This window comes from Pleurodeles waltl, chromosome 8 (genome assembly GCF_031143425.1).
Source record: "Pleurodeles waltl isolate 20211129_DDA chromosome 8, aPleWal1.hap1.20221129, whole genome shotgun sequence".
NCBI classification, from domain to species: domain Eukaryota; kingdom Metazoa; phylum Chordata; class Amphibia; order Caudata; family Salamandridae; genus Pleurodeles; species Pleurodeles waltl.
In genome coordinates this window covers 1,110,428,058-1,110,441,499 of record NC_090447.1, presented here as the reverse complement: position 1 = coordinate 1,110,441,499, position 13,442 = coordinate 1,110,428,058, and the positions used below count along the sequence as shown (strand labels likewise).

Below are 13,442 nucleotides of genomic sequence, written 5' to 3'. Positions count from 1 at the left end.
TGGCTACTTAGGAGAGAGGATAGGCTAGCAACACCTGAAGGAGCCTATCAGAAGGAGTCTCTGACGTCACCTGCTGGCACTGGCCACTCAGAGCAGTCCAGTGTGCCAGCAGCACCACTGTTTCCAAGATGGCAGAGGTCTGGAGCACACTGGAGGAGCTCTGGGCACCTCCCAGGTGAGGTGCAGGTCAGGGGAGTGGTCACTCCCCTTTCCTTTGTCCAGTTTCGCGCCAGAGCAGGGCTGGGGGGTCCCTGAACCGGTGTAGACTGGCTTATGCAGAAATGGGCACCATCTGTGCCCATGAAAGCATTTCCAGAGGCTGGGGGAGGCTACTCCTCCCCAGCCCTAACACCATTTTCCAAAGGGAGAGGGTGTAACACCCTCTCTCTGAGGAAGTCCTTTGCTCTGCCTTCCTGGGCCAAGCCTGGCTGGACCCCAGGAGGGCAGAAACCTGTCTGAGGGGTTGGCAGCAGCAGCAGCTGCAGTGAAACCCCGGGAAAGGCAGTTTGGCAGTACCCAGGTCTGAGCTACAGACCTGTGGAATCATGGGATTGTGCCAACTATGCCAGGATGGCATAGAGGGGGCAATTCCATGATCATAGACATGTTACATGGCCATATTCGGAGTTACCATTGTGAAGCTACATATAGGTAGTGACCTATAAGTAGTGCACGCGTGTAGTGGTGTCCCCGCACTCACAAAGTCCGGGGAATTGGCCCTGAACAATGTGGGGGCACCTTGGCTAGTGCCAGGGTGCCCACACACTAAGTAACTTAGCACCCAACCTTTACCAGGTAAAGGTTAGACATATAGGTGACTTATAAGTTACTTAAGTGCAGTGTAAAATGGCTGTGAAATAACGTGGACGTTATTTCACTCAGGCTGCAGTGGCAGGCCTGTGAAAGAATTGTCAGAGCTCCCTATGGGTGGCAAAAGAAATGCTGCAGCCCATAGGGATCTCCTGGAACCCCAATACCCTGGGTACCTCAGTACCATATACTAGGGAATTATAAGGGTGTTCCAGTATGCCAATGTAAATTTGTAAAATTGGTCACTAGCCTGTTAGTGACAATTTGAAAGAAATGAGAGAGCAAAATCACTGAGGTTCTGATTAGCAGAGCCTCAGTGAGACAGTTAGTCATAACACAGGTAACACATTCAGGCACACTTATGAGCACTGGGGCCCTGGCTGGCAGGGACACAGTGAAATAATACAACTAAAACAACTTATATACAGTGAAAAATGGGGGTAACATGCCAGGCAAGATGGTACTTTCCTACACAACCCCCCCCCAAACGAAGGACAATAAGACTATCCATGACCTGATGAGTCTTCATTGTCTAAGTGGAAATATCTGGAGAGTCCATCTGCATTGGAGTGGCTACTCCCAGGTCTATGTTCCACTGTATAGTCCATTCCTTGTAGGGATATGGACCACCTCAATAATTTAGGATTTTCACCTTTCATTTGTTTTAGCCAAAGTAGAGGTTTGTTGTCTCTCTGAACAATGAAGTGAGTGCCAAACAGGTATGGCCTCAACTTCTTCAGTGCCCAGACCACAGCAAAGGCCTCCCTCTCTATGGCAGACCAACGCTTTTCTCTAGGGGTCAACCTCCTATTAATAAAAGCAACAGGTTGATCCTGGCCCTCAGAATTAGGTTGTGATAGGACTGCCCCTACTCCTAATTCAGATGCATCAGTTTGGACATATAATTTTTTAGAGTAACAAGGGCTTTTCAGGACAGGTGCAGAGCACATGGCCTGCTTCAGCTCCTCAAAAGCTTTCTGACAGTTTGCTGTCCATAATACCTTTTTAGGCATTTTCTTGGATGTGAGGTCATTATGAGGGGCTGCAATGGAGTCATAGTTCTTAATGAACCTCCTGTAATACCCAGTGAGGCCTAGGAAGGCTCTCACCTGAGTCTGAGTAGTAGGGGGAACCCAATCTATAATAGTTTGGATTTTCCCTTGAAGTGGTGCAATCTGTTCCCCACCAACAAGGTGTCCCAGATAAACCACCTTCCCCTGCCCTATCTGGCACTTTGAAGCCTTGATAGTGAGGCCTGCCTTTTGCAGGGCCTCCAAAACTTTCCATAGGTGGACCAGGTGATCATCCCAACTGGAGCTAAAGACAGCTATATCGTCCAGATATGCTGCACTAAAAGCTTCCAGCCCTTGCAGGACTGTGTTCACCAACCTCTGAAAAGTGGCAGGTGCATTTTTCAACCCAAAAGGCATTACTGTAAATTGGTAATGGCCTCCAATGGATGAAAATGCAGTTTTTGCTTTTGCATCTTCTGATAATTTGATCTGCCAATACCCTGCAGTCAAGTCAAAAGTGCTTAGATACTTGGCAGATGCCAGTGTATCTATGAGCTCATCTGCCCTGGGTATAGGTTGAGCATCAGTTTTGGTTACCTGGTTGAGACCTCTGTAGTCAACACAAAACCGCATTTCCTTCTTTCCATCTTTGGAATGAGGTTTTGGTACAAGTACCACAGGAGAAGCCCATGGACTTTCAGAGTGCTCAACCACTCCCAGTTCTAACATTTTCTGCACCTCTTGCTTTATGCAGTCTCTGACATGGTCAGGCTGCCTATAGATTTTACTTTTGACAGGCAAGCTGTCTCCAGTATCTATAGTGTGCTCACACCAAGAAGTGGTACCTGGCACAGTAGAGAAGAGTTCAGAAAACTGACCCAGGAGATTTATGCAATGGTCTTTCTGCTCAGCAGTAAGACAATCAGCCAAAACTACACCTTCCACTAGAGCATCTTGTTCTGTGGAAGAGAAGAGATCAGGGAGAGGGTCACTCTCTTCTTCCTGTCCCTCATCAGTTGCCATGAGCAGGGTGAGATCAGCCCTGTCATAGTAGGGTTTCAGGCGATTGACATTGAGCACCCTAAGGGGACTCCTGGCAGTGCCTAAGTCAACTAAGTAGGTGACTTCACCCTTTTTTTCAACAATTGTGTGGGGTCCACTCCATTTATCTTGGAGTGCTCTTGGGGCCACAGGCTCAAAGACCCACACTTTCTGCCCTGGTTGGTACTGAACCAAAACAGCCTTCTGGTCATGCCATTGCTTTTGGAGCTCTTGGCTGGCCTGAAGGTTTTTACTGGCCTTTTTCATGTACTCAGCCATCCTTGATCTGAGGCCAAGTACATAGTCCACTATGTCTTGCTTTGGAGCTTTTAAAGGTTGTTCCCAACCCTCCTTAACAAGTGTTAGAGGACCTCTTACTGGGTGTCCAAAGAGGAGTTCAAAGGGGCTGAAGCCCACTCCTTTCTGGGGTACCTCCCTATAAGCAAAATGGAGGCATTGTAAAAGGATATCCCATCTCCTGCGGAGTTTTTCAGGGAGTCCCATAATCATGCCTTTGAGAGTTTTGTTAAATCTCTCCACCAGTCCATTTGTTTGTGGATGATAGGGTGTAGTGAACTTGTATGTCACAGCACACTCCTTCCACGTGGCCTTTAAGTAAGCAGACATGAAATTGCTTCCCCTGTCTGATACCACCTCTTTTGGGAAGCCCACCCTGGAAAATATTCCCAGGAGGGCCTTTGCCACTGCAGGTGCTGCAGTGGTCCTTAGAGGAATTGCTTCAGGATATCTGGTGGCATGGTCCACTACCACCAAGATAAACCTATTGCCTGAAGCAGTAGGAGGGTCAAGGGGGCCAACTATGTCAACCCCTACCCTTTCAAAGGGAACCCCAACCACAGGTAGTGGAATAAGGGGTGCCTTTGGGGTGCCACCTGTCTTGCCACTGGCTTGACAGGTTTCACATGACTTGCAAAATTCTTTTGTGTCCTCTGACATTCTAGGCCAATGAAACAAGGGAACAAGTCTGTCCCAAGTTTTCATTTGTCCCAAATGTCCAGCTGGGGGAATGTCGTGGGCTAGAGTTAGGAGGAACTTTCTGTACTCCTGAGGGATCACTAACCTCCTGGCAGTTCCAGGTTTAGGATCCCTTGCTTCAGTGTACAAGAGGTTGTCCTCCCAGCAAACTCTGTGAGAGTCACTGACATCCCCATTAGCTTGTTTGGCAGCTTGCTGTCTTAGACCCTCTAGTGTGGGACAGGTCTGCTGTGCCACACTCAGCTCCTCCCTGGCAGGCCCCCCTTCACCCAAAAGCTCAGCAGTGTCTGCTTCCAGCTCCTCTGGTGTAGGTTCTGCACAGGGTGGAAATTCTTCTTCCACAGAAGAAGAATCCACTGTAGAGGGAGGGATAGTAGGTAGTGCTTTACTTCTACTAGCCCTAGCTTTAGGGAGCACTTGGTCCATTCTTCCAGGATCCAAGTCACCCTGTCCTTTTTGCTTTTTGGCCTGAGCCCTTGTCAAATCAAAAATATGCCCTGGAATGCCCAGCATTGCTGCATGGACCTCCAACTCCACATCTGACCAAGCTGATGTCTCTAAATCATTTCCAAGTAGACAGTCTACAGGTAAATCTGAGGCAACCACAACTTTCTTTGGACCAGTAACCCCCTCCCCCAGTTGAGATTTACAACAGCCATGGGGTGGCTAAGTGTGTTGTTGTGAGCATCGGTTACTTGGTACTGGTGACCAAGTAGGTGTTGTTCAGGGTGGACCAGTTTCTCTATTACCATTGTAACACTGGCACCAGTGTCCCTGTAGGCCTGAACCTCAACACCATTTATTAGGGGTAGTTGCTTGTACTTATCCATGTTAAGGGGACAAGCAACTAAGGTGGCTAAATCAATAGCCCCCTCAGAGACTAACACAGCCTCTGTGGTCTCCCTAACAAGACCAACCCCAACTAAGTTACCAAAAGTGAGCCCAGCTACTCCCTTGGATTGGCTATTAGTAGGTTTGCTCCCACCACCACTGCTATTAGTAGGGACACTAGGTGTAGCAGTAGGGGTTGTAGTGGTAGGAGGCTTGGTGCTTTTCTTTGGACAACTGGGATCTGTTGTCCAATGGCCTTTTATTTTACATAAATAGCACCATGGTTTCTTTTCTTTGTTTTGATTAGAAGAGGATTTGGGCCCACCACCCCCACCAGAGTGTTTTTGTGGGCCTGATGAAGACTCATTTTTAGATTTGTCCCCACCCTTGTCAGAAGACTTACCATCCTTCTTCTTGTTGCCATCTTTGTCACACCCTGTATGAACTTTTCTGTTCACCCTTGTTCTGACCCATTTGTCTGCCTTCTTTCCCAATTCTTGGGGAGAGGTCAGATCAGAGTCCACCAGGTACTGGTGCAACAAATCAGACACACAGTTATTAAGTATATGCTCTCTCAGGATCAAGTTATACAGGCTTTCATAATCAGTAGCTTTACTGCCATGTAACCACCCCTCCAAGGCCTTCACTGAATGGTCAACAATATCAACCCAGTCTTGTGAAGACTCCTTTTTGGTCTCTCTGAACTTCATCCTGTACTGTTCAGTGGTTAAGCCATAACCATCCAGGAGTGCATTCTTAAGAACTGCAAAATTATTGGCATCACTTTCTTTTACAGTAAGGAGCCTATCCCTACCCTTTCCACTAAATGATAGCCATAGGATAGCAGCCCACTGCCTTTGAGGGACATCCTGTACAACACAGGCCCTCTCAAGTGCAGCAAACCACTTGTTAATGTCATCCCCCTCCTTATTAGGGGGAACTATCTTGTGCAGATTCCTAGAATCATGCTCTTTTGCAGGATGACTGTTGGGAGTACTGCTGCTGCCACCATGGGTTTCTAAACCCAATTTCTGTCTTTCTTTTTCTAGTTCAAAGGACTGTCTATCCAAATCCAGCTGTTGCTTCTTGAGCTTCAGTCTGGTTTGTTCCACTCTCAAATTATTGAGCTCCCTTTCTAACAATCTGTCATCAGGGTGGGTGGGAGGGACATGTCTAGAAACAGAAGTATGATGAGAAAGGACAGAAGGAGACCTGTCCCTAACAGAAGGCACCCTAACAGCTTGGCTCACAGAAACAGCACTTCTACTATGATGAGAATGAATACTCTTACTGGGATGTGAGACCACACTATCTGTATGATGTGACTCAACATCAGTTCCAACTATGCTAGGTTGTCTGCTAGGGGGCAGGCTTGGAAGTTTCCCTCCCACTTCTTTAGTTAGGGGAGCCCCAGAGTCAGAGTGGGAACCATCAGCTAACTTTTCAACAGGAGTGCCAGCTGTGGCCTTATCCTGTTCAATAAGCATATTCACTAACAGTTCTCTAGAAGGATTCTTCCTTACACTTAAACCTCTATCTATGCAGAGACTCCTTGCTTCTTTCCAGCTAAGGTTATCATAAGCAAGTTTGGACAGATCAACAGTTTGGCCTGTGCCAGACATTTTAGACAGTGTTTAAGTGACAGAAAAAGTGAAGAAAAAGTTTTTCAGAACTTTTAGAAAGACAGAACAAAAACTTTTTTAACTTTTTAAGAACTTTTTGGAAAGTTAGAGGTACTTTTCAGCACTTTAGAAAAGAAATGAGAAAAGAAATGCAAAACTTTTTGGTTAGGTGTACATAAACTGAACTTGTTTTGTATATTTTTCTCTTATGAAAAGTACAATGACAAAAGTGGTAAGTAGTTACAGAGCACTTATCCCACCACTGCACAACCAATGTAGGAGGATGGACTGGCTTGTTGTGAGTACCAAGGGGTACTTACACCTTGCACCAGGCCCAGTTATCCCTTATTAGTGTATAGGGTGTCTAGCAGCTTAGGCTGATAGATAATGGTAGCTTAGCAGAGCAGCTTAGGCTGAACTAGGAGACGAGTGAAGCTCCTACAGTACCACTAGTGTCATATGCACAATATCATAAGAAAACACAATACACAGATATACTAAAAATAAAGGTACTTTATTTTTATGACAATATGCCAAAAGTATCTCAGTGAGTACCCTCAGTATGAGGATAGCAAATATACACAAGATATATGTACACAATACCAAAATATGCAGTAATAGTATTAGAAAACAGTGCAAACAATGTATAGTTACAATAGGATGCAATGGGGACACATAGGGATAGGGGCAACACAAACCATATACTCCAAAAGTGGAATGCGAACCACGAATGGACCCCAAACCTATGTGACCTTGTAGAGGGTCGCTGGGACTGTAAGAAAACAGTTAGGGTTAGAAAAATAGCCCACCCCAAGACCCTGAAAAGTGAGTGCAAAGTGCACTAAAGTTCCCCAAAGGACTTAGAAGTCGTGATAGGGGAATTCTGCAGGAAAGACACAAATCAGCAATGCAACAACGATGGATTTCCAAACGAGGGTACATGTGGAACAAGGGGACCAAGTCCAAAAGTCACAAGCAAGTCGGAGATGGGCAGATGCCCAGGAAATGCCAGCTGTGGGTGCAAAGAAGCTGCTACTGGGCAGTAGAAGCTGAAGATTCTGCAGGAACGACAAGGGCTAGGAATTTCTCCTTTGGAGGACGGGTCCCTTACGCTGTGGAGAGTCGTGCAGAAGTGTTTTCCTGAAGAAAGACCGCCAACAAGCCTTGCTATCTGCAAATTGTGCAGTTAGGGTTTTTGGATGCTGCTGTGGCCCAGGAGGGACCAGTATGTCGCCAATTTCGTCTGGAGACAGAGGAGGCATCGAGCATAACAAGGAGCCCTCTCAGAAGCAGGCAGCACCCGCAGAAGTGCCAGAACAGGCACTACAAAGTGGAGTGAAACAGTGCTCACCCGAAGTTGCACAAGGGAGTCCTACGCCGCCGGAGGACAACTTAGGAGGTCGTGCAATGCAGGTTAGAGTGCCGTTGACCCAGGCTGGAGTGTGCACAAAGGATTTCCGCCGGAAGTGCACGGAGGCTGGAGTAGCTGCAAAAGTTGCGGTTCCCAGCAATGCAGTCTGGCGTGGGGAGGCAAGGACTTACCTCCACCAAACTTGGACTGAAGAGTCACTGGACTGTGGGAGTCACTTGGACAGAGTTTCTGGATTCAAGGGACCTCGCTCGTCGTGCTGAGAGGATACCCAGGGTACCAGTGATGCAGTTCTTTGGTGCCTGCGGTTGCAGGGGGACGATTCCGTCGACCCAGGGGAGATTTCTTTGGAGCTTCTAGTGCAGAGAGGAGGCAGACTACCCCCACAGCATGCACCACCATGAAAGCAGTTGAGAAGGTGGCAGGATCAGCGTTACAGCGTTGCAGTAGTCGTCTTCGCTACTTTGTTGCAGTTTTGCAGGCTTCCAGCGCGGTCAGCAGTCGATTCCTTGGCAGAAGGTGAAGAGAGAGATGCAGAGGAACTCTGATGAGCTCTTGCATTCGTTATCTATGGAATCCCCAGAAACAGAGACCCTAAATAGCCAGAAAAGAGGGTTTGGCTACTTAGGAGAGAGGATAGGCTAGCAACACCTGAAGGAGCCTATCAGAAGGAGTCTCTGACGTCACCTGCTGGCACTGGCCAATCAGAGCAGTCCAGTGTGCCAGCAGCACCTCTGTTTCCAAGATGGCAGAGGTCTGAGCACACTGGAGGAGCTCTGGGCACCTCCCAGGGGAGGTGCAGGTCAGGGGAGTGGTCACTCCCCTTTCCTTTGTCCAGTTTTGTGCCAGAGCAGGGCTGAGGGGTCCCTGAACCGGTGTAGACTGGCTTATGTAGAAATGGGCACCATCTGTGCCCATGAAAGCATTTCCAGAGGCTGGGGGAGGCTACTCCTCCCCAGCCCTAACACCATTTTCCAAAGGGAGAGGGTGTAACACCCTCTCTCTGAGGAAGTCCTTTGTTTTGCCTTCCTGGGCCAAGCCTGGCTGGACCCCAGGAGGGCAGAAACCTGTCTGAGGGGTTGGCAGCAGCTGCAGTGAAACCCCGGGAAAGGCAGATTGGCAGTACCCAGGTCTGAGCTACAGACCTGTGGGATCATGGGATTGTGCCAACTATGCCAGGATGGCATAGAGGGGGCAATTCCATGATCATAGACATGTTACATGGCCATATTCGGAGTTACCATTGTGAAGCTACATATAGGTAGTGACCTATACGTAGTGCACGCGTATAATGGTGTCCCCGCACTCACAAAGTCCGGGGAATTGGCCCTGAACAATGTGGGTGCACCTTGGCTAGTGCCAGGCTGCCCACACACTAAGGGGGTTATTCTAACTTTGGAGGAGTGTTAATCCGTCCCAAAAGTGACGGTAAAGTGACGGATATACCACCAGCCATATTACGAGTTCCATAGGATATAATGGACTCGTAATACGGCTGGTGGTAAATCCGTCACTTTTCCGTCACTTTTGGGACGGATTAACACCTCCTCCAAAGTTAGAATAACCCCCTAAGTAACTTAGCACCCAACCTTTACCAGGTAAAGGTTAGACATATAGGTGACTTATAAGTTACTTAAGTGCAGTGTAAAATGGCTGTGAAATAATGTGGATGTTATTTCACTCAGGCTGCAGTGGCAGGCCTGTGTAAGAATTGTCAGAGCTCCCTATGGGTGGCAAAAGAAATGCTGCAGCCCATAGGGATCTCCTGGAACCCTAATACCCTGGGTACCTCAGTACCATATACTAGGGAATTATAAGGGTGTTCCAGTATGCCAATGTAAATTTGTAAAATTGGTCACTAGCCTGTTAGTGACAATTTGAAAGAAATGAGAGAGCATAACCACTGAGGATCTGATTAGCAGAGCCTCAGTGAGACAGTTAGTCATAACACAGGTAACACATTCAGACACACTTATGAGCACTGGGGCCCTGGCTGGCAGGGTCCCAGTGACACATACAACTAAAACAACATATATAAAGTGAAAAATGGGGGTAACATGCCAGGCAAGATGGTACTTTCCTACAGTACATCTCCCATGTGAATGCCATGTTCCCTGGCTCAGTGTATGACGCCTACATCCTACGGAATAGCAGCATCCCTTATGTGATGGGTCAACTCCAGAGGCACAGTTTGTGGCTATTAGGTGAGCACCTGGAAGCAAGTCAGGGGGAATGGTTGTCTGGGTCTGGGGATATCCCTCCAGGTTAGTGTGTGTCTAACAGTTGCCCCTCTCCATTTGCAGGTGACTCTGGTTAACCCAACCTGTCATGGCTACTGACCCCAGTGAGGAATCCCAGGACCAGGGCAGAGAAACGCTACAATGAGGCCCATGGGCGAACTAGGAGGGTGATAGAGCGGACCTTCGGCCTCCTGAAGGCCAGGTTCAGGTGCCTCCATATAACAGGTGGATCCCTATTCTACTCACCAAAGAAGGTGTGCCAGATCATCGTGGCCTTCTGTATGCTTCACAACTTGGCTTTGCGACGCCAGGTGCCTTTTCTGCAGGAGGATGGTCCAGATGGCGGTGTTGTTGCAGCTGTGGAGCCTGTGGACAGTGATGAGGAGGAAGCAGAGGAAGAAGACATGCACAACAGGGACTCAGTGATCCAGCAATATTTCCAGTGAGATACAGGTAATAATACAATCCTGCCTACTACATGTACTTTAACACTACTACCTCTCTCCTGACTGTCGTTTTCACCCAATGTATGGTCACTGAGTTGTCACTTTCCCTTACGGTTTCACAGATGTGGGTCCCACTGTGTGACATCTGCTTAGATTCCTCATGGACTAGAGCTGTGTAACATAGGTATGTTGACATTACTATTTCAATAACATTTTGTCACTGTAATTGCAAATAGACTATTTCAAAATCACAGACAGACTCCAGATCATTTTGTGCTTTAGGTGTGTTTATTTAAATGCTCAAAATTGGAGGGGGTAGTGAAATGGTGAGGGGTGATGGCAGAGGAGTGTCCATGGCAGAGTCCAGTCTATTAGTCTCACAGGTGCATTGCCCATATGGGCATAGGAAGTGGAGCTGGGGCAGTTTAATCATGGACAGGGTGACAAAGTGGGACAGTAGGATGACAATCAGGGTGGTGTAATTTCTTGGCGGGGGTCTTGGCATTGTTCTCTGTCTTTGTCCTGGATCTCAGGGACCGTTTGCGGGGTGGTTCTCCCTCTGCAGGGGGTGGGGTGCTGGTGTGGTGGTCCTGTTGCGGGGCGTCTTGTCCACTAGCGGAGGTGGTGGGCAGTTCATCATCCATGCTAGTGTCAGGGGCCCCTTGTAGTGCCACAGTGTCCCTCCTGGTGTTGAGTACTTCCTTCAGCACCCCTAAGATGGTGCCCAGGGTGGAGCTGATGGTTCTGAGTTCCTCCCTGAAGCCCATATACTGTTCCTCCTGCATGCGCTGGGTCTCCTGAAACTTGGCCAGTACAGTTGCCATTGTCTCCTAGGAGCGGTGGTATGCTCCCATGATGGAGGAGAGGGCCTCGTGGAGAGTGGGTTCCCTTGGCCTGTCCGCCCGCTGTCGCACGGCAGCCCTCCCAGTTCCCCTGTGTTCCAGTGCCTCCGTCCCCTGGACCGTGTGCCCACTACCACTGCCCCCAGTTCCCTGTTGTTGTTGGGGTGGTGGGTTATCCTGGGTTCCCTGTAGTGGTGGACACACAGCTGATTGACGTGTCCTGGGGACGGAGGTATGGACCCGCTGGTTGTGTGCTGTGCTGGTGTTTCCAGAGGGGGGAAGGTCTGTGGTGGCCTGTGCCTGTGTGAGGGAAACTGACTGTGCAGAGGTCCCCGATGGTCCGGGCTTGTCATCTAGATCCAGTTGGACAGAGGTCCTGTCATCACTGTGGGCCTCTTCTATTGGTGGTGTGGACATGTGTGGACCCTCCTGTCAGGTGACGTTGGGTAGGGGTCCTGCAGGGGTATAAAAGGTTGTTTGTTAAATCTGTGTGTGCAATGGGTGGGTGACCGAGTACCCCAGTGCTAGCATTCCTGTGTGGGAGCTTGTGTGATGGTGGTTTAGGGGGGTGTATGGGTATGTGCAGAGGCCATGCTTTGGTGATGGGTGTCCATGCTTTGTTGTTGCATGCAGGGCTTGGTGTTAGGATGTGTGGTTTGTGATGTAGGGACATTTGTGAGGAGTTAGAGTGCTGGGGGTGAGGGTGGGGGTATGTGCTGGCATGCAGGTAGGGTGGGGGATGTAATAGTTAAGATTTGACTTACCAGAGTCCATTCCTCCACCTACTCCTGCGAAGCCCTCAGGATGCAGAATCACCAAGACCTGCTCCTCCCATGTTGTTAGTTGTGGGGGAGGAGGTGGGGGGTCCGCCGCCAGTCCGCTGAACCGTCAGGTGGTGTCTTGAGACCACGGAACGCACCTTCCCCCGCAGGTCGTTCCACCTCTTCCTGATGTCCTCCCGATTTCTTGGGAGTTGTCCCACTGCATTGACCCTGTCCACTATTCTGCGCCATAGCTCCATCTTCCTAGCTATGGAGGTGTGCTGCACCTGTGCTCCGAATAGGTGTGGCTCTACCCGGACGATTTCCTCCACCATGACCCTGAGCTCCTCCTCAGAGAACCTGGGGTGTCTTTGCCTTGCCATGGAGTGGTGTAGGTGGTGTGTAGGGTGGAGTGTGTGGTGATAAGTGTGGTGATATGTAGTGGTGTGTTGTGTGAGGTGCGTGGAAGTTGTGTGGGTGATGGTCTTGTGTGCCTGTGGATGCTGTTGTTCTTGCTGGTTGTGCTCTCTCTCTGGCCTTCTTTCAGACTTTTTTGTCATAGGGGTTTGTGGGTGATGTGGGTATGAGTTTTATATTGTAATGGGTGTGTGGGAGTGGTGTGTGTATGTGTCTCAGGTGTGTATATTTTTTATTGTCCAATGTGGGGATGTTTTGTAAGAGTGTGTGTATGTTCAGCGCAGCGGTGTGTACCGCCAATGGAATACCGCGGATGAAAGATCACTGCGTGGATTCGTGTGTCGTGATAGTGTGGGAGTATTTCTGTTGGCGTGACGGTGTCGGTTTTGTTTTCACCAGTTTATCACTGACCTTTGGTGTGGCGGATTTGTGTGGGTGTCTGACTTTTGGCGGATTCCGAGATGTGGGTCATAATAGCTGTGTCGGAATTCCACGGCTGCGGCGGTGTGTTGGCTGACTTCTGCAAGGCGGTAAGCGACTTTTACCGCCAATGTTGTAATGAAGGCCTATGATTGTTATGAAGATTCATTCAATGCTGCAAAGACACTATTCACTGTTCTGTCTTTCAAATATGCTTACAGATGTTTAAAGATGAGTTTCAACAAAAATAAACTATTGCTGCTGAAATAGCTGGTGAGCGTTCAAAAAGTAATCAAAGTTCTGCACTACCAAGTCAAGATCCTCTTGGAGAACCGAAATTCAAAATGAAGCAGCTATAGCAATTAATAAAGTGGAGATTACCATGAATCAGGTAAGAGAGGAAAGTGTGGATTTTGAACAGTCAGTGGAACAACTGAACAATGAACAGAGAGAATTTTACAACAAAGTTAAAACTAAAATAGAACACAGATTTCTCCATGACAAAAAAGCATGTGAATGTCCTACATTTAAAACAATATTAATGTATATCAGTGGACAAGCTGGTACTGGCAAAAGCTCCCTAATTAAAGTTTTTACTAGTTATCTACAGAAGGCTACTGATTCAAATGTGTTA

The 13,442-nt window shown here is 48.3% G+C and overlaps 1 long non-coding RNA gene across 1 annotated transcript in view; it reads left to right on the top strand.

Moving 5' to 3' along the window:
- LOC138249189 (uncharacterized) overlaps positions 1 to 13,189 on the top strand; it is a 102,559-nt gene extending 89,370 nt beyond the window's left edge. The window contains exon 3 of the long non-coding RNA XR_011194768.1: positions 13,030 to 13,189. This is a non-coding gene — a long non-coding RNA (uncharacterized lncRNA). The remainder of the gene's footprint in view (positions 1 to 13,029) is intronic.
- The last annotated feature ends 253 nt before the right edge of the window (positions 13,190 to 13,442 follow it).